The following is a 22,986-nucleotide window of genomic DNA, read 5'->3' on the forward strand; positions in this document are numbered from 1 at the left end:
TGAGCTTGGTGTCGTGGCTAAGAGAGAACTACAGCTAGCGTTAACAGATGCGGTTTGTCACCCGATGCTGCAAGGAGTTTTCTATGGCGACTTAGTGACAACTGGGAACCCTGTAATGTCAAAGAGGCTCCACCCAGCATGGCCAAAAGGGACTCAGATTATAGATACCTACCCGCTTTTGATGGTTTTGACACTCTCCAGAAGCTCTCTCCTACAGAATCCTCATCTCCACTGCTTTGATCACTGTCCTTTTTGGGTTGGTAGCCGGTTCACAGACACTCCTGCGGGGATTGGGTAGTAACATTGTGGTTCACAACCTGCAATCCACTCATAGAGTGAATATAGCTCGGTCTTATGTCTGCACATATAGTAATGATGACTTTACTGCCTGATATCTACATTTGTAAATATACTATATCCAACATTCTATGAGACATTTGCTCTTGATGTTATGTGTTTCTTTGTCCCTATAATATGCTCAAATGGATGGTACAGCTATGTTATATACTAGCATGTATAATAGTGTTATCTACATTGCCTAATACTCTTATATAGAGAAGTACTGATCATATCAACCTTAGAGAAGATCATTCTTATTTGTATGTGTTTATCTGATATGTTTTGTTACACCTAAAGCTTTTTAGCATTATACCTCCGTTAAACTGCTAGATTTGTTTTGGGGCTTCTGGTATTTAAAATAATTTAGCTGACACTATTTAAATGCTAGATAAGAACCTTTACGATTAGACTCATTTCAGTTCTATGCACCAAGTCTAGATACCAACTAGACCCTGAATAGTAGCAGAATCATACTATTTCCCTACCTTTGCCAAAGTAGGTAACCTCATGATATGGAGAAATGCCATCTCTGTACCTACTAGTTAAGTTGCCTTAGCTACCCTATTAATCTATATATTTTAGTTGAGTACTTTGCTTATGTTTGTTCTCCCATTACTTATTCTTTGAGTGTCATAACAATGTTTGTTGGTTGACTACTATTAAGACATACCTAGATACATCTCCTCCTATAAGGAATCTATAACGTTTTTGTATCAGAACCTCCTCCAGCTCTTTGGACATTACCCTAAATATAGGTCTTGAGAGCAAATGGCGCATTATATTCTTTAGGTCTCCCCCTCCATGCTGGCTTTTAATGTTGAGCTCCTGGCTGCTAGAATGCTATATAATTCCTAACTCATATTATGTAATACAAGTTCTCTGTTACCTTCATACAGCTATTCAATGCCAGATGTTGGGCCATACCTGCGCGTATGCTAGATTCAAGGGGTGATCGTATCATACTCACATAGAGTTTAAGAATCATAATTTTACTCTCCAGTTTTGCCATCTGCGATATCAGTAGCCACCTCCCAGACACTAATAAGTTTAGGCTGAATCTACTATATATACTTTGATACTACATACTATTTATTGTTTGTCTGTATGCCCTAACATTAACGCAAGGCCCTATAAATACACACCATGCATGCTAAATTCAATTTCAGAGCCTGTTACCTTGTTAGCGTGTAGTGGGTAGGGCACTTGTGGTACCCCCTATCTAAATTTTTAGCATCTGCAGTTAGTTTGTTCATAAGAATTAGGCTTTCTATATGTATTGTGTTTTTACAGATATATAGCAACCTTCCAGCGCTCAGACACCTGTTTGGTAATTACCTCTGGAGATTAACCACATTATCTTCCTCCTTTAGCCCTATTGCATGCATTTCTAGAAGTGTATCATAAATTGAGATAGTTTTGCCCTGTTGGTATTTTTTTTATATATGAGTGTTATTCATATTATTCATGTTTCTGTTTTACCTACTTTTCCTATACTAAGACCCCAGGCAAAATCTGATAACGTGATGTTTATATATAATCTTGGTGCCATTTATTCCCTTCTAATTTGGTACCTAGAATTATCACATAGCTCTCCTTCCCTTCCTGGTTCAGTAGCTAGAATAGGATATGCTTACTTCTACCCAACATACTATAGATCCCATGCATTTAACATTTAATATTCACCTATGCCCTGGATTTTAATCAATATTTTGGTTTATAACCCTTCTAAGTAGCTCCAACTAGTATATTCAACATAATTCCCCGGTTGGAATACTCCCATTTATATGTCCATAGATCTTACATTACCTAATGTTATTTAACTCACATTTGTATGTTGCCACATAACTACCTCTCTGACAACAACTTTAGATGTTTCACCACAATCCGCATGACACTCTCTTATAAGGCTCTGCCCCTCCATTCTTCCCCCCTATTCAATGAGCGGCGCTTGCCCGCTGAAATTCCCCCCATACTCCTTATTCACTTCTAAAGCCAATGAGAGGCTACCCATCTGACTATCAGTTGACTCTTACTTTTCTAGAACATCTGGCCTAAAAGTGGCCTTCCAATTAGTTAGTCTTTTATACTATTATATTACAAAATCGAGGTTTCATAAACCTACCTAATGTTTATTGTATTACTGTCAAAATACTTTGCTCAACTCTATTTGTATTTTTGTTGTGAAAAGGCGATCATTGTTTCTTGTCTATTACACAAAACCTCAATAAAAATAATTGAAAAAAACAAACAAGGATTGTACATACCTGTAGAACATTTATCGGACCTATGAATAGTATAAGCATGCATACTGTATGTACTCAATACTTGGTTTCAGCCCCTTTTGCAGCAATTACTGCCTCAATGCAGTGTGGCATGGAAGCTATCAGCCTGTGGCACTGCTGAGGTGTTATGGAAGACCAGGATGCTTCAATAGCAGCCTTCAGCTCTTCTGCATTGTTCGGTCTCATGTCTCTCATCTTTCTCTATGGGGTTCAGGTCAGGCGAGTTTGCTGGCCAATCAAGCACAGTAATCTCATTGAACCAGGTTTTGGTGCTTTTGGCAGTGTGGGAAGGTGTCAACTCCTGCTGGAAAATGAAGTCAGCATCCCCATAGAGCTCATCTGCGGAAGGAAGCATGAAGTGCTCCAAAATCTCCTGGTAGACAGCTGCGTTGACCATGAAGCACAGTGGACCAACAGCAGCAGATGACATGGCTCCCCAAATCAACACAGACTGTGGAAACTTCACACTGGACTTCAAGCATCTTGCAGTGTGTGCCTCTCCATTCTTCCTCCATACTCTGGGTCCTTGGTTTCCAAATGAGATGCAAAATTTCCTCTCATCAGAAAAGAGGACTTTGGACCACTGAGCTAACAGACCAGGTCTGTTTTTCTTTAGCCCAGGTAAGATGCTTCTGACTTTGTTTGTTGTTCAGGAGTGGCTTGACAAGAGAAATATGACATTTGAAGACCGTGTCCAGGATCTGTCTGTGTGTGGTGGCTCTTGTGAAAGTCCCCAACACTTTTGAATGGCCTTTTCCTGACAATTCTCTCCTGTCATCCCTGCTGCTTGTGCACCTTTTTCTTCCACACTTTTCCCTTCCACATAACTTTCTATTAATGTGCTTTGATACAGCACTTTGGGAACATCCAACTTCTTTTGCAATTACCTTTTAAGGCTTTCCCTCCTTATGGAGGGTGTCAATGATGGTTTTCTGCACAACTGTCAGGTCAGCAGTGTTTCCCATGATTGTTATTTCTACTGAACCAGACTGAGAGACCATTTAAAGGCTCAGGAACCCTTTGCAGGTGTTATGGCTTAATTAGCTAATTAGAGTGGGAAACTTTGAGCCTAGAATATTGCACCTTTTCACAATATTCTAATTTTCTGAGATTGTGGATTTGGGGTTTTCATGAGCTGCAACCCATAATCATCACAATTATGACAAATCACGGCTTGAACTATCTTGGTTTGCATATAATGAGTGTATCTCATATATTAGTTCCACCTTTTAAGTTGCATTAGTGAAATAAATTAACTTTTGCACGATATTCGAATTTTTCGAGTTTCACCTGTGTATATATATATATATATATATATATATATATATAAAGTATATATATATATATATATACCTATATACAGTATATGTGTGTGTGTGTGTATATGTATGTGCGTGTATACATGTGTATTTATGTGTATACATATTTATAAACAGGCTATGATTACGGCTAACAGCCGAAACGCGTAAGCCCGTGTGCTGCGCTCTTTCCCCATACAAGTGGCTAGGCTGTCACATATTTGAATTTTTGAATTTTTAAAAATATTCAATAAATCATCAAATTTTTATGGAGTGTGGTTTTGTCTCTTTTCTTTGGAATTTACATATTTATAAAAGCATATTAACACATACATACTATTATACAACCCCAATTCCAAATAAGTTGGGACAGTATGAAAAATGCAAAGAAACAAACAATAAGAGTAATTTAAAAATTGAATTCACCCTGTATTATATTGAAAACACATTATTAATACATTATTTGATGTTTTAAAATATACACTTATTTCAAATATGATGACTGCAACACGTTTCAAAAAAGTTTGGACAGGGACAATTTAGGACTAATAGCATTATGACAAGTTGAAAAAAAGAAGGTGATGTGAAACAGGTGAGGCAATCGTGTAATCATAGTATATAAGGAGACTTTAAAAAATTCCTAGTGCTTCAAGAGCAAGGATGTGTCAAGGCTCGCCAATCTACCAACAGATGTTTCAGTGAATAATCTGACACTTTGAGAACAACATTCCCTGAAGACAAATCGGTAGGGTTTTTAACATTTCAACTTCTATATACAGTATCTCACAAAAGTGAGTACACCCCTCACATTTTTGTAAATATTTTATTATATCTTTTCATGTGAACACACTGAAGAAATGACACTTTGCTAAAATGTAAAGTAGTGAGTTTACAGCCTGTATAACAGTGTATATTGGTTGTCCCCTCAAAATAACTCAACACACAGCCATTAATGTCTAAACAGTTGGCAACAAAAGTGAGTACACCCCTAAGTGAAAATGTCCAAATTAGGCACAAAGTGTCAATATTTTGTGTGACCACCATTATTTTCTAGCACTGCCTTAACCCTCTTGGGCATTGAGTTCACCAGAGCTACAAAGGTTGCCACTGGAGTTCTCTTCCACTCCTCCATGATGACATCACAGAGCTGGTGGATGTTAGCGACCTTGCGCTCCCCCACCATCCATTTGAGGATGCTGCACAGATGCTCAATAGGGTTTAGGTCTTGAGACATGCTTGGCCAGTCCATCACCTTTACCCTTAGCTTCTTTAGCAAGGCAGTGGTAATCTTGGAGGTGTGTTTGGGGTCGTTATCATGTTGGAATACTGCCCTGCGGCCCAGTCACTTTGACATTTCCCCTTCTATATACAGTATCTCACAAAAGTGAGTACACCCCTCACATTTTTGTAAATATTTTATTAAATCTTTTCATGTGAAATTACACTTTGCTACAATGTAAAGTAGTGAGTGTACAGACTGTATAACAGTGTAAATTTGCTGTTGCATCAAAATAACTCAACACACAGCCAATAATGTCTAAACGGTCGGCAACAAAAGTGAGCACACCCATAAGTAGAAATGTCCAAATTGGGCCCAATGGATTACTGGAACCATGTCCTGTGGTCCGATGAGACCAAGATAAATTGATTTGGTTCAGATGGTATCAAGCGTGTGTGTCGGCAACCAGATGAGGAGTACAGAACAGTCAAGCATGGTGGTGGGAGTGTCATGGTCTGGGCCTGCATGAGTGTGCTGCTGGCACTGGGGAGCTACAGTTCATTGAGGGAACCATGAATGCCAACATGTACTGCGACATACTGAAGCAGAGCATGATCCCCTCCCTTCGGAGACTGGGCCGCAGGGCAGTATTCCAACATTATAATGACTCCAAACACACCTCCAAGATGACCACTGCCTTGCTAAAGAAGCTGAGGGTAAAGGTGATGGACTGGCCAAGCATGTCTCCAGCCCTAAACCCTATTGAGCATCTGTGGGGCATCCTCAAATGGAAGGTGGGGAGCGCAAGGTCTCTAACATCCACCAGCTCTGTGAAGTCGTCATGGAGGAGTGGAAGAGGACTCCAGTGGAAACCTGTGAAGCTCTGGTGAACTCCATGCCCAAGAGGGTTAATGCAGTGCTGGAAAATAATAGTGGCCACACAAAATATTAACACTTTGGGCCCAATTTGGACATTTCCACATAAGGGTGTACTCACTTTTATTGCCAACGGTTTAGACCGTAATGGCTGTACATTTAGTTATTTTGAGGGTACAGCAAATTTACACTGTTATACAGGAATATTGTAAATATGTAGTTAATAGATAATTGCACTCCCCAAATGTATTCAATAATGCAGAAAAATGTCTTCAATCCTTCAGACAGCAAGTTCAAAATTAAATAAAATGGAACTTCCTTCAGCGCCTCTTCGAGTATGTAGCAGCTTCATTTGAAGTGGTCACTTCTCAATTTATAAACCTTGGATATAATAAAGGCTTTGTTGGCCTTGTTGGGATAAGACATGTAATGTTGAGGTTCTGGATGGAGAGTATAAATTATTATAGCGGCAAGAAGATATTCTATAAAACTAAAATATACACGCTCCTCTGAAATCTCCTAATCAGATTCAAAGTGATAATTATATATATATATAATTTTGGACATATATATTTTTGAACTTATTTTTTTAACTCACTTTCAGAATAATCCACTCATCATTATATTTTTTATATTTTCTTTTTTAATTTACCTTTCCACAATTCCTGGACATATAGTGGGACACACCTTTAAATAAATTGTTTGAATACAATCATTTGGACATTATTTTTGTACCATTTTTTTTATTTTTTCCTTTTTATTTTTTTTTCATTAGAATCCCTCTAAATTAATCTTTTATGATATGCATTTTTTATGTGCATCTGTTATATTTTTATATAATTAAATTTAATATATATTTTTGGAGGTGCATTGCACAGGGGGGTGTATTGCCTGGGCAGTGTACATTTTAACAATAGCATATGTTCACATTTCTAAAGTGAACATTTTATAAGTGAGGCACTAATTTAAGAATTATACAAGAATTATACTCAATACTCACCACACTGCTGTTTTCTAACTAACCAACTGCCTATTGACATCTGCTAAGGAATGCTGAGTTAACCTACTCTCTCTTCTGCTTTCAGGTATGTGAATTGAGTCCCTGCATCAAATCCTGCTAATTCCTCTGCTTTTGTGTCATTTGTACGCCAAGTCTCTCTTTCTGGTATGTGAATTGAGTCCCTGCATCAAATCCTGCTAATTCCCCTACTTTTGTGTCATTTGTACTCCAAGTCTCTCTCTTTGGTATGTGAATTGAGTCCCTGCATCAAATCCTGCTAATTCCCCTGCTTTTGTGTCATTTGCACTTCAAGTCTCTCTTTCTGGTATGTGAATTGAGTCCCTGCATCAAATCCTGCTAATTCCCCTGATTTTGTGTCATTTGTACTCCAAGTCTCTCTTTCTGGTATATGAATTGAGTCCCTGCATCAAATCCTCCTAATTCCCCTGCTTTTGTGTCATTTGTGCTCCAAGTCTCTCTTTCTGGTATATGAATTGAGTCCCTGCATCACATCCTGCTAATTCCCCTGCTTTTGTGTAATTTGTACTCCAAGTCTCTCTTTCTGGTATGTGAATTTAGTCCCTGCATCAAATCCTGCTAATTCCCCTGCTTTTGTGTCATTTGTACTCCAAGTCTCTCTTTCTGGTATGTGAATTGAGTCCCTGCATCAAATCCTGCTAATTCCCCTGCTTTTGTGTCATTTGTACTCCAAGTCTCTCTTTCTGGTATGTGAATTGAGTCCCTGCATCAAATCCTGCTAATTCCCCTGCTTTTGTTTCATTTGTACTCCAAGTCTCTCAATCTATGTGAATTGAGTCCCTGCATCAAATCCTGCTAATTCCCCTGCTTTTGTGTCATTTTTATTCCAAGTCTCTCTTTCTGGTATGTGAATTGAGTCACTGCATCAAATCCTGCTAATTCCCCTGCTTCTGTGTGATATATATATATTGAGCACATGAATGTAGGTTGTTAAAATTAACTCCTGCATTCATTGTAATGTTTTCCCAATGTCTTACTTCTAATGTTTAGCTAATTGCCATGTGATGTTCAATCCTTATCCATACTTGCTATTATTCTAAAATGTATAGCTGTCTTATGCCATAGTTTTAACCTCCTCCAAATTTTATTTTCTGTTTACTTAACTCATCTCACCCTGAGTAGACCAGAATCTAACATTCCAATTGGCCTTTCCAATTGTCTTTGATTAGCAATCAACTAAATGTAGTGGACTCAGCTAACTGCCCTGCCTGTATATATTTCACACTAGTTTGGGAGGTGCATTGCACAGGGGGGTGCATTGCCTAGGCAGTGTACATTTTAACAATAGCATATGTTCACATTTCTAAAGTGAACATTTTATAAGTGAGGCACTAATTTAAGAATTATACAAGAATTAAACAAGGATTGGGCAAGGGGCAAGACATAAGGCAAGTACTCTTGTAATACTCTGTTTTATGTAGCTCATTGTATAATTTTGCAAGTGCTGCTGTAACACTGTATCTTATGTGTTTACTTGGTTCCCACTTTCATAATAATGCTCAATATCTTCATACTCCATTTTGCTACCTCTTGTCTCAATAACAAACTACATTACTCAATTACTCCTTCTCCCTCTCCACTTGCACTGTTCATTAGCCCATCTCTCTTATACTCACCTTACTTTTGTACTCATGAACTTTACCTATTGCTAAACACTCTCTCCCTCCTTCACTTCAGCCCAAAAACAGTCTCACAACTGCAAATCTGCTTCTCAACTCATGTCACTCTCCCTCTTGCGCATACTAGCTGCTGGCGACATCTCCCCTAATCCTGGTCCCTCACAACCTCCTAGCCTTTCACATCCCTGTGTGCCTTTCAATAGACTTCATAAACAAAACTCTGTTAACCTTAACCACATTCCTCTTACATCTAAAACCACCTCCCCCTTCACTTGTGCACTCTTGAACTCTCACTCTGTTTGCAACAAGCTCATTTCTATCCATGATCTCATTATCTCCCACTCTCTTAACCTTCTGGCTCTTACAGAAACCTGACTCTCTGCTTCAGACACAGCATCCACTGCTGCACTGTCACATGGGGGTCTCCATTTCAGCCACACTTCTAGGTCTGGCAATAGACAAAGAAGTTGTGTTGGTATTTTACTTTCCTCTCGTTGCACCTTTCAACAAATACAGCCCTTCTCTTCACTCACATTTCCTTAATTTGAAGCACACCTGATTTGTTTATTCTCTCCCCTCTATATACGTATTGCAGTCATATACCGCCCCCTGGCTCCCCAACTCAATTTTTAGATCACTTTGCTGCCTGGTTTCCTTATTTCCTTTCCTCGGACACCCCTGCCCTCATTCTTGGCGACTTCAACATCCCTCTTGACAATCCCACTGCCTCCTCTGCAAAACAAATTCTTCAACTCACTTCCTCGTTCGACCTGTCACAATGGATTGACTCTCACACTCACAAAGATGGTCATTCCCATGATCTGATTTTCACCTATCAATGCACTATCTCAAATTTAACAAACTCCCCTTTTCCTCTCTCTGATCATCACCTCCTAACTTGCAACATCACTTCACTACCTACAACTCCCCCTCCCTCTACCCCTCACACCAAACTTCACAGAAGCACTAAGTCATTAGATCTGCAACAGCGCGCTAGCTCTCTCAAACCTCTCCTCTCATCCATCACCTCCTTCTCCTGCCCTGACCAATCTTATCTGCCAGTAAAACTCCACCCTTATATTGGTCATTGACAATCTTGCCCCTCCAACCATAGCTCAGAAACCACACTCTCACTCTCAGCCCTGGCATACTCCTCTGACATGGTACCTATGAAGATGTTCCCGTATTGCTGAACGACACTGGAGGAAATCTCGGAGTTCAGCTGACTTTCTTCACTACAAGTTCATCCTGAACTCCTACTATTCTGCCCTTAATCTCTATAAGCAACAATACTTCTCTAATCTCATCTCTACTCTTTCCTCTAACCCAAAACGTCTGTTCTCCATGTTCAATACTCTTCTCCACCCACCCCCACCTCCTAATACAAACTCTCTCAGCTCAAGATTTTGTCAGCCACTTCAATAACAAAATTTACTCCATCAGAAGTGAAATCAGCTCTCAACATACTACCAATCTCTCACCCCCTCAAAGGCTCACAACCATCCAAAACCCAAATATCCAAAAATGCAGCTCTTTTCCCCCTGTTAACAAGGATGAAGTTTCTGCCCTTATATTGTCCTCCCACCTCACTACCTGTCCCCTCGACCCCATCCCCTTACAGCTACTCCCCTCCCTCTCTTCTACCATCACCCCCATACTCACACACATTTTCAACCTCTCCCTCAGCACTGGTATATTTCCCTCATCTCTAAAACATGCACTGGTCACACCTATCCTCAATAAACCTTCCCTCAATCCAACCTCCCCATCCAACTACCGCCCGATTTCCCTACTCCCTCTTGCCTCAAAGCTCCTCGAAAAGCTAGTATATGCACATCTATCCCATTTCCTTACACTAAACTCTCTTCTCGACCCAATGCAATCTGGATTTTGTCCCCATCACTCTACAGAGACAGCAATTGTCAAGGTTACCAATAACCTACTTACAGCAAAATCCAAAGGCTACTTCTCTCTGCATATCCTCCTTGACCTGTCTGCAGCCTTTGACACTGTTGACCACCCTCTTCTGCTCCAAACCCTCCAATCCTTCTGAATCTGCGACACAGCTCTCTTGTGGTTCTCTTCCTATCTGACTAACCGTACATTTAGTGTAGCCTTCTCCGGAGCATCCTCTGCCCGTTACCACTTTCTGTTGGGGTACCTCAAGGCTCTGTCCTCGGTCCCCTTCTTTTTTCAATCAACACATCATCATCATTAAGTTCCTTAATAAAGTCCCATGGGTTTCAATATCATTTGTATGCTGATGACACCCAAATCTACCTCTCTGCAACAGACCTACCTCCTTCCTTACTAACCCATGTCACTCACTGTCTTTCTCATATCTCATCTTGGATATCCTCTCACTACCTTAAGCTAAATCTCTTCAAAACTGAACTCCTTATCTTTCCGCCTTCTTCCAATTTCTCCACCCCCAAAGTTTCTATAACTGTTGATAATTCCATCATTATTCCTACCCCGCATGCCCGATGTCTTGGGGTCACACTTGACTCAGATCTTTCCTTCACTCCTCACATTCAGTCCTTGGCTAAAGCCTGCCACTTCCACCTTAAAAACATCTCTAAAATTAGACATTTCCTTACACAAGACGCAACTAAGATTTGAATCCACTCTCTCACCCTTTCCTGCCTCGACTACTGCAACTCCGTCCTCTCTGGTCTACCTTGCTGCTGCATAGCTCCTTTACAATCCATTATGAATGCCTCTGCCAGGCTCATCTTCCTTACTCGTCGCTCTTCATCTGCTGCACTGCTCCCCCCCTACATTTCTGAACTTGTCTCCAGATACTCTCCCTCCTGTCCCCTTCAATCAGCTCAGGATCTCCTCCTCTCTTCCTCTCTTGTTACTTCCTCACATTCCTGTTTACAGGACTTCTCCAGATTGGCCCCCATCTTGTGGAACTCCCTGCTTTGCTCCACAAGACTCTCCCCTAGTTTTAACAGCTACTGTACTACTATTCAGAGATGCTTACAACCAACACTACCCTTTCCTAACTCCATTGCTTTCCCCTTGAACCCCTTAGAATGTAAGCCTATGAGCCCAGCTGTTTGCAGATCGCCTGCATTACCTAATAATAATATATAAACACTTTAGCCTACTTTGGAGTAAGGCACTCTTCTTTTATACTATAAAGTTGAGGTTCTAACATGTACTGCCCATTTATGTTATATTCTTGTGTTGCTAATATCTATTTGGTCTCTATCACACGTTGTAATCATATATTAATACAGGAAACTGTCTCTATCACATGCTTTAATCATAGATTTATACAGGGAACCGGGAGTGTATGGATTTGTTTGTGCTAATGTCACCTTTCTTTATCATACCCATTTGTTTTTTGGGACCATAGGTGTGTGGAGCTATTTGGTCCTTTCAAGTCTTCTTTAGCAGCATTACATCTACCACTCAATTTATGAACATTCTAAAGCTCTATTTGACTATCAAAATATAACATACTACAACTAACTTTTTAAAGCAATGTAACTAAAAAAAAATTCTCCAACTGAAGAATACAGCATTCCAATAAATAAATAAATATGCTATGTGTAGAGCTAGTTTAGTGCATTCCCTCAAAACATTGTAAATGCATAATTAAGATCATGTACGCTATAATTTAGAGAAAAGGCAAACATATATAAACTGATGTATATTTACATAAAATAAATCACATTTCCCTTTTAGTTTCCTACAGAAACAACTTTTGCCCTATGGAGTTAATTAATGAAACGCAAGTGACAACCTTCATAATTATTGACTTTCCAGGACTACAAAGACTAAAATTTCTTGTTTTCATGTTTAGCATATATCTTGACATTAATTGATAATCTTATTATAATGCTTATGATTAAAAAAGATCACTGTTTACACTCACCTATGTATTTGTTTCTTGCAAACATCTCTGCAATTGAAATATTCTATACATCAAATATTGTGCCTCAAATGCTCACCACTTTTGTTATTGAGATTTCTACTATCTCTTACACTGGATGTATTCTCAATTATATATTCATATTTGTATGGGATCAGGAGAGTGCCTATCCCGTGCGATAATGGCTTTTGACCGTTATGTTGCCATATGTAATCCTTTACATTATCTTACTATTATGAATTATAGCACTTGTGTGACTTTAATTTTCGGGGTCTGGTTGGTGGCCATTTTTGTAAACCGTCCACCATTAATCTCACTTTGTCAACTCCAGTTCTGTGGATCTAACATAATTAACCATTTCTTCTGTGATGCTCCCTCCTTTACTGAAACTGTCCTGTACAGATATTCATCTGGTAGAGCTGATTAATTTTGTTACTGCTGCTAGTATGATAATAAGCTCATTTTCCATGATAATATTGTCGTATATTTTAATAATAAGGGCAATAGTAGCAATTCCTTCAACAGGAGGAAGACATAAAGCTTTCTCAACTTGTGCTTCCCATTTAATAGTTGTGGGTATATTTTTTGGTAGTTTAATAGACATGTATGTAAGGCCCAATTACAATAATTCATTTGAATATACTAAAGTTGTTTCTGTCTTGTATACTTTGGTTACCCCAGTGTTAAATCCTATCATATACTCATTTAGAAACAGAGACATGAAAAATGCCCTAATCACCTTTTTTTTTTACAATTAGGCCTAATGACATTAAATAAATATATTCATGGTGTTTAAAAATATACATGCATTCAGTGAAAAAAATTACAATCATATTATTTGCACCATAGGGGTAGAATCACGTAAATATATATTTATGTATACATTTTTGGGTGTATTTCTTTTCTATAGAATTTTCCTTGAATACAGTATTTCCCTGTGGCAGAAATACAAAAATAAAGGTTTTGTAGGAAAAAAGAAACAGAAAACAATAAATATGAAATCCCTGCTGCAAAGCGTACAATATAATTAGAACTGTGAACTGTGATGGCATTTAGTTAAATACTGAATAGAAAATATCCCATATGTTGGCCAAGTTTATTTAAACTTTACTAGATATGTATGTTTATCATTATAAAGTAGTTTTGGGTTATATGGCATTTATAATATATCTATGCTAACAGATAATATAAACTATTTACATACAATGATTATTGAGGGGATTAATAAACCTAAACATAGTGATGTTTGGTTCACATATAATACAGTGAATAACACTTTGCAATTAAAAAAACAAATTGCAACTTGCAGTTAGAAAGAGCAATTTAATTATGGTAAAGATTTATAGCTAGAGTGGAGTGCTAACAATTAATTGCAAGTGAAAAGGGGATTATCGCGGGTGTTAGAGCACGTCAGGTTTTTAGCTTGTATTACAAATTGAAAGTAAACGCGATCGCTTGAGCGCAATTAAAAATAAGACTTGTCAGGTTAGCGCGAACTAAGAGCTCTGGTTAACTGCTTTGTTAAACTAAAAAGTGTTATAAAGCACATCAAGAATACATAAAAAAATACAGTTACACTCATAATAACACCATCAATTAAAAATTATTTTAAAAAAATGCACACAAAAGTTATAAAAACTCAACATAGAGATACATAAATATATATGTCTACATATGTATATATATATGTGTGTGTGAGTGTTTATATGTGTGTACATATGTATACACATATAATCTTAAAGAAACAGTGGTATTGTCCCTTTCTATCCCGGCTTCTTAAAGTGCACATGCCCAGCACTTGCAGACACTAGACACTACTACTCGCTTACACCAAATAGCATGGTAACTAAACGCTAGCAAGCCTTGCAGCTGCAGATATACCTGTGCCACTAACAAAGGAAACTATGGTCTGGAGGAGAGTGACTGACAGATACCATCCTAATCAAAAAGGCTGTGTATATACCTCATACTGGATGAGGTTAAATCAAGTGAGTGTGACAATCTGGGAGTGTAGAACCCTGCGCCTAGTATACAAACTACACTATAAAAGGCCCCCTAACTGGGACTTAGAAATAGAATGCAGATAGATACAGTATAGGAGCGCCAAGAGGTTATTGTATACGTAACAGGATAGAATATTAGGAGAAAACTAAACCAACACACCCTTTTTAGTGTAATTATGCACTAGTGGATATTTATGTCATATATGATCCATTCAAATCCTAGATAATACTATCATTAGATAAACTGTACCCTCTTGTGTTAGTTTAGTTTTCTTCTAATATTCTATCCTGTTACATATACAATAGCCTCTTGGCGCTCCTATACTGTATCTATCTAAATCAAGTGAGTGTGCCATTGTTTCTTTTATGCGTGTCAATTAATTAAGACATATTACACTAGGAGTGCCTCTTGTGTGCTTGTCCACCCTTGTACTCTATATATAATCTATATCTATCTATCAATCTATCATCTCTCTCTCTCTCTCTCTCTCTCTCTCTCTCTCTCACACACACACACACACACTATATATATATATATATAGTGCAAAGAAAACATCAGATATATGTAGAAATATGTATTTATGAATAAATAGATAAAATATGGGTTTATGTAGCATTACCGCACTTTAAATAATAAAATTGGGTTTGCGCGCAAGTAGGGTGTTAGGTTTTCCCCCCACTTTTTTGCTCTTTTGACTTCTATAGGGGTATGAATGTCTGGTGGATACAGAGGAGACTTGGGAACCTGACTCCCTTGAGGCACTTTCTTAGTTCTGGGGTAAGCACAAGTGCTCCACACTTATAGACAGACTGCACCCAATCAATAAAAAGACTCTACCACAATAAGGCTTGTAACACTAAAAATGCAAAATTTGGCATGAATAGCCATTTTGTTTTCCCTTTTGAGCTGCATAGCTTTGATACGCTGTATGTAGTGAACTTGCATTGCCTAGAATTGTGATTGAACCCAAAAACAAACAGGAAAAGAGGACCACACTTCAGCTCTAAAAATACAACAGCAAAAAAAAAGGGCTGATTAGAATATAAAGCTGATAAATTGGGAGTAATTTATCTTCTTTCACCTGATTACAGATTGTTTACTTCAGTGTGTGTGGTAGTGACTCCCTTTGCATCTCATAAACCACTCCCTAAGCAAAATAAATTGGAATTGTATATAGGTAGTGCTGACTCCCCATCCTTTCTTACTGGTAGCTGCTGGTGTCATAGCCTCTCCTCCTTTTACCCACTTAGTCAAAAGGAGACAAATCCCCAGTGGAGTAGCACAGTACTCAGTATATATCTCACTGCATGTGTTGCTCATAGGTGGAATATGTTTAAGAGAGAACTGAGAGATCTGCATATTCTGAGAAAGATATCAAACCTTATATTACAATATAGCAATAGCAATAAGGTAAGCCCAGTTTTACTTACCTAAACTGTCAGAACCCTTCTCAAAAGAACAATATACCTAAACTGATTGGTGGTTATCTGCTAAACCGGACCAGGTTTGTTTTTGTCTTTTTATCTCATTTTTTTTTAAAACATTAAAACAACAGGAACACACGTTAGACTCAAAGTTATGGTTCAAAGTTCCAAAGACAAATAAATATACAATATAATAGTTAGTAGTATTAATAAAACTCAAATGATAAAACAATTATTTATATATTTGTATATATTTTGATAGATAGTTTTACTCCGCCAGAGGGTGACCAATCGTATTGGACTCGCATTCTATTGGCTGATCGGAACAGCCAATAGAATGCAAGTTCAATACGATTGGCTGATTGGATCAGCCAATCGGATTGAACTTCAATCTGATTGGCTGATTGCATCAGCCAATCAGATTTTGTCTACCTTAAATCCAATTGGCTGATAGAATTCTATCAGCCAATCGCAATTGAAGGGACGCCATCTTGGATGACGTCCCTTAAAGGAACCTTCATTCGTCTTTAGTCCGTCAGGGAAGGAGGATGTTCCGCGTCGGCGGGATGAAGATGGATCCGGAAGAAAGAGGATAGAAGATGCCGCTTGGAAGAAGACATCGCCCGGATGGAAGACCTCTTCTTTGCCGCTTGGATCAAGACTTCGCCCGGATGGAGGACCTCTTCTTTGCCGCTTGGATCAAGACTTCTACCGGATGAAGGACATCTTCTTGCTCCGCTTGGATGAAGAATTCGGCTCGGCTGGGTGAAGACGACTCAAGGTAGGGAGATCTTCAGGGGGTTAGTGATAGTTTTTTTTAAGGGGGGTTTGGGTGGGTTAGAGTAGGGGTATGTGGGTGGTGGGTTGTAATGTTGGGGGGGTATTGTATTTTTATTTTCATGCAAAAGAGCTGATTACTTTGGGGCAAGGCCCCGCAAAAAGCCCTTTTAAGGGCTGGTAAAAGAGCTGATTACTTTTGTATTTTAGAATAGGGTAGGGAATTTTTTATTTTGGGGGGCTTTTTTATTTTATTAGGGGGCTTAGATTAGGTGTAATTAGTTTAAACTGCTTGTAATTCTTTTTTAATTTTTTGTAATTTAGTATTTGTTAGTTTTTGTATTATAGAATAGTTTATTTTATTGTATATTTTATTGTAGGTAATTGTAGGTAATTTATTTAATTAATTTAATGATAGTGTAGTTAGGTTTAATTGTAACTTAGGTTAGGATTTATTTTACAGGTAATTTTGTATTTATTTTAACTAGGTAGATATTAAATAGTTATTAGCTATTTAATAGCTATTATACCTATTTAAAATAAATACAAAGTTGCCTGTAAAATAAATATAAATCCTAAAATAGCTACAATGTAATTATTAATTATATTGTAGCTATATTAGGGTTTATTTGATAGGTAAGTATTTAGTTTTAAATAGGAATAATTTAGTTAATTTTAGGAATATTATTTTGTTTAATATAAATTATATTTATGTTAGGGGGGTGTTAGGGTAAGAGTTAGGTTTACGGGTTAATAACTTTATTATAGTAGCGGCGACGGTGCAGGCGGGAGATTAAGGGCTAATAATAATATGCAGGGGTCAGCGATAGCAGGGGCGGCAGATTAGGGGTTAAGGTTAAGGTTAGGGGTGTTTAGACTCGGGGTTCATGTTAGGGTGTTAGGTGCAGACTTAGAAAGTGTTTCCCCGTAGGAAACAATGGGGCTGCGTTAGGAGTTGAATGCTGCTTTTTTGCAGGTGTTAGGTTTTTTTTCAGCCAGCTCAGCCCCATTGTTTCCTTTGGGGATATCATGCACAAGCACATTTTCCCAGCTTACCGCTACCGTAAGCAACGCTGGTATTGAGGGTTGAAGTGGAGCTAAGTTAGGCTCAACGCTCCCTTTTTTGACCCTGACGCGGCCCCTAAGACAACTCTAAATACAAGCGTTGTTGGAAGGGTGCGTTGGGAAAAAAAGCAGCGTTATCTACGTGGCTTTTTACCGACAAAACTCTAAATCTAGGCCTTAGAATTTAGAAGGTACAGAGAATGCTCACATACATTTCTGGCCAATAAACTTAGAAATAGTGTTGCAAAAATGACAAAATAGTATATTCTCCTAAAGAAATTGGGGATAACTTTCGTCAATATTATGAATCACTATACAATTTAGAATTGAATCCTGACACCCCCAAAGCAAACTTAGATGTGATCAGAAAATTCCTGGCCTCTCTGGAACTTCCCAGTCTTATGCAAGATCAATTCCACTCTCTTAAGGAACCTATTTCTCATCTAGAATTACAGACAGCTGTGACGGATACCCCGGCTACCCCAACTGGGTAGCTCCGCCAAAAGGGGTCCTGCTTCCTCCCTGCCGACTTAAGCTATGTAGTTGGCAAGTGACCACAGCCTGTAGCCACCCCTGATACCCAACAGCACCAGTACTCAGGGTCCCACCCTGTGGCAGACTCCAGCTACCCAGACTAGGTAGCTCTTCCAGCGTGTCCTTCCTCTGCCTGGAACAGGCTGCTATGTAGCTCAGGAAAGGGATTTTAGCTGGAGCATACCTAAATAACTAGACAGACTAGCATTCAGGTTAAACAGGAACTGAGATTATGATCATAAACTGTAAATAAACAGGAAAATAGAGAGACACACTCAACTAAGACAGGACAAAAGCTTGTTCAAAAGGCCAGTGCCTCTCAGGGTACAGTCTCTTTTAGCACACTATGCCTTTCACAGAGAAACAATATCCTGTAGTATATCGGTCTGACCCTGCTCAATGACAGTCATGCGCCCAAATACGAAGCAATTCTTTTCTGAACAAGAGGAAACAACAAACCCCAGACGTACGTTTTGGCCTCCCTTGGGCCTCGTAAGTGAGGTGCAGTGGCATCTCTATAGGGCAAGTGTGCAAGGAGTCCAAGTCTGGTTTACCTTTTTACTCTTAGAGAGACCCAAGAGCAATTTACATACAAACAAGAAAACAGAGAGACATACTCAACTGAGACAGAACAAAAGCTAGGAAAACTTCTGTGCTTGTTCACAAGGCCAGTGCCACTCAGGGTGCAGTCTCTTTTAGCACACTATGCCTTTCACAGAGAAAAAATATCCTGTAGTGTATCAGTCTGACCCTAACCAATGACAGTCCACCGTCAAAATACCATGCAATTCTTCTCTAAACAAGAGGAAACAGCAAACCCCAGACGTATGTTTTGACCTCCCTTGGGACTTGTCAGTGAAAGAAAAAAAAAATGAGAGTCTCAGTAGCTGGTTAGAGATAGGGTAGGTTGAAGCTGGGAGCCTACTTTTTCAACGATGCATGAAGCAAATATAAAAGCCACAATATCAGATGACTATCAGCACTGACAAAACATAGATGCCCCTTGCCCACCTTACCATACAACAAAGGATTTTAGCTGCACCCTGGAGTGCATCTTCAATCTGTGTAGCCTATTTTCTTGGAATAAACTTCATTGCCTTTTGTACAATTACGCTTTGCAGTTTTTTTCTTTGATACCCCTTACCATATTTGGCTCAGTTTATCACTGCCCTCCTGCCTTAGCTCCTTCCTCACTGGAAATATTTTCAGCACAGCACAAGGGAAAAGAGAAGGGACAGAAAGGAGTGGGAAGTTTTCTTCTCATACAGGATGTTTTAAGGAGGGGTGTCTCAGTGTGCTAAATACTGATTTGCAGTAGTTTTACAAATGGCCCTGCCAGGCAGGCCCCAAAACAAACCGGGCCCCTGACTGCAGTCACCCCTAATGGTATCCCTTCCAGGCATGGGAGAAGGAGGGAAACAAATACCTAGAGCCCATTTTTTATTTTCCCCATAATTCTGAGATCACACAAAGTGCCAGCATCAGTTCAGATGGTCTTGTATGCAGCCTTTCAGCTGTTCCTTCAGCCTCCTAACAAGTGCTGCTATCTCAATGCTAGTACCCATGAAGGAACCACTTCACAATTTTCCAAAAAGGCATCCATCTTGCTCAATAGGTGAGTGAACAAGGGTATGACTTGACCCAGACTGGTAGTGTTTTGACTCAAGTTCTCAGTCACATCTCTAGAAGGCTTTAGAACTGCCACTAACTAACCAATCACGGATCAATATCATGGCCAATCTTGCTTCCTCAAGCCTCTAGAATAAAAGTCATAATCCTGACCCTTACATACAGGGTCTGCAATAACACTGCTGCCTCCTATATCTCTGCCCTTGTTTCCATATACTTTCCCACACATCCCATTCACTTTTCCCATGACCTACTTTTTTCTTCCTCTTTTGTAACCTTCTCATATTCCTGTCGACACAACTTCTTTAGATTGCCCTTAATCTTGTGGAAAGTTGTGTCCTGCTCCAAAAAGCTCATTGTCAACGATTAAATATTTAAATCTTTATTAAAAACTCTATGGTTCAGGAATGCTTATATTCTATGCTAATCTTTTCTTACTCCAGTTTCCCTCTTTTTTGTCTGTTCCCCTTTATGTAAGCTCAAAAGCCCAGCTGTCTTGTAGATCACTTTCTTCTTGATGGGCTTGTTGATGTCAAGTCTTTAATTAAAGGGACACTGAACCCAAATTTTTTTCTATCGAGATTCAGATAGAGCATGCAATTTTAAGCACCTTTCTAATTTACTCCTATTATCAAATTCTTTTCATTATCTTGGTATCTTTATTTGAACTGCAAGAATGTAAGTTTAGATGCCGGCCCATTTTTGGTGAACACACTGTGTTGTTCTTGCTGATTGGTGGGTAAATTCCCCTACCAATAAACAAGTGCTTTACATGGTTCTGAACCAAAAAATAGCTTAGATGCCTTCTTTTTCAAATAAAGAAAGCAAGAGAACGAAGAAAATTGATAATAGGAGTAAATTAGAAAGTTGTTTAAAATTGCATGCTCTATCTGAATCACGAAAGAAAAAAATTGGGTTCAGTGTACCTTTAAGGATCAACATGTGATTTAGAAATTAGTTAGAATTATTTGCACAGATTTCAGATTCTAGCTATTTCCCACTCCAGTATTTCTACTGTGACTGCAAATGAAAAACATAATTTATGTAAGAATTTACCTGATAAATTAATTTCTTTCATATTGGCAAGAGTCCATGAGCTAGTGACGTATGGGATATACAATCCTACCAGGAGGGGCAAAGTTTCCCAAACCTCAAAATGCCTATAAATACACCCCTCACCACATCCACAATTCAGTTTAATGAATAGCCAAGTAGTGGGGTGATAAAGAAAGGAGTAAAAAAGCATCAACAAAGGAATTTGAATAATTGTGCTTTATACAAAAAAATCATAACCACCATAAAAAGGGAGGGCCTCATGGACTCTTGCCAACATGAAAGAAAAGAATTTATCAGGTAAATTCTTACATAAATTATGCTTTTTTTCATGTAATTGGCAAGAGTCAATGAGCTAGTGACGTATGGGATAGCAAATACCCAAGATGTGGAACTCCACTCAAGAGTCACTAGAAAGGGAGGGATAAAAAATAAAGACAGCCAATTCCGCCAATTCAGCCAATTCTGCTGAAAAAAATTAATCCACAACCCAGCTGCCTGAAGAACTTTTCTACCAAAAACTGCTTCTGAAGAAGAAAAAACATAAAAATGGTAGAATTTAGTAAATGTATGCAAAGAAGACCAAATTGCTGCTTTGAAAATCTGATCAACCGAAGCTTCATTCTTAAAAGCCCAGGAAGTGGAAACAGACCTAGTAGAATTAGCTGTAATCCTCTGAGGCGGGGATTTACCCGACTCCAAATAAGCGTGATGAATCAAAAGCTTTAACCACGAAGCCAAGGAAACAGCAGAAGCCTTCTGACCTTTCCTAGAACTAGAAAAGATAACAAATAGACTAGATGTCTTCCTGAAATCTTTAGTAGCTTCAACATAATATTTCAAAGCTCTCACCACATCCAAAGAATTTAAGGATCTTTCCAAAGAATTCTTAGGATTAGGACACAAAGAAGGGACAACAATTTCTCTACTAATATTGTTGGAATTCACAACTTTATGTAAGAATTTAAATGAAGTCCGCAAAAATTCCTTATCCTGATGAAAAATCAGAAAAGGAGACTCACAAGAAAGAGCAGATAATTCAGAAAGTCTTCTAGCAGAAGACATGGCCAAAAGAAACAACACTTTCCAAGAAAGCAATTTAATGTCCAAAGAATGCATAGGCTCAAACGGAGGAGCCTGTAAAGCCTTTAAAACCAAATTAAGACTCCAGGGAGAAGAGGTTGATTTAATGAAAGGCTTGATATGGACCAACGCCTGTACAAAACAATGAATATCAGGAAGTTTAGCAATTTTTCTGTGGAATAAGACAGAAAGAGCAGAAATTTGTCCTTTCAAAGAACTTGCAGACAAACCCTTATCCAAACCATCCTGAAGAAACTTTAAAATTCTAGGAATTCTAAAAGAATGCCAAGTGAATTTATCAGAAGAACAACATGAAAAATGTAGGTCTTCCAAACTTGATAATAAAGTTTTCTAGAAAGATTTACGAGCCTGCAATATAGTTTTATTAGAGAAACCTCTAAGACTAAGCACTAAGTGTTCAATTTCCATACCTTCAAATTTAATAATTTGAGATCCTGATGGAAAACTGGACCTTGAGATAGAAGGTCTGGTCTTAACAGAAGTGGCCAAGGTTGGCAACTGGACATCTGAACAAGATCCACATGCCAAAACCTGTGTGGCCATGCTGGAGCCACCAGCAGCACAAACGATTGCTCCATGATGATTTTGGAAATCACTCTTGGAAGAAGAACTAGAGGCGGAAAAATATAGGCAGGTTGATAACTCCAAGGAAGTGTCAATTCATCCACTGCCTCTGCCTGAGGATCCCTGGACCTGGACAGGTACCTGGGAAGTTTCTTGTTTAGATGAGAAGCCATCAAATCTATTTCCGGAAGCCCCCACATCTGAACAATTTGAAAAAACACATCTCGGTGAAGAGACCACTCTCCCGGATGTAAAGTCTGACAACTGAGATAAT

The sequence above is a fragment of the Bombina bombina genome, chromosome 2 (genome assembly GCF_027579735.1).
Source record: "Bombina bombina isolate aBomBom1 chromosome 2, aBomBom1.pri, whole genome shotgun sequence".
Classification (NCBI taxonomy): domain Eukaryota; kingdom Metazoa; phylum Chordata; class Amphibia; order Anura; family Bombinatoridae; genus Bombina; species Bombina bombina.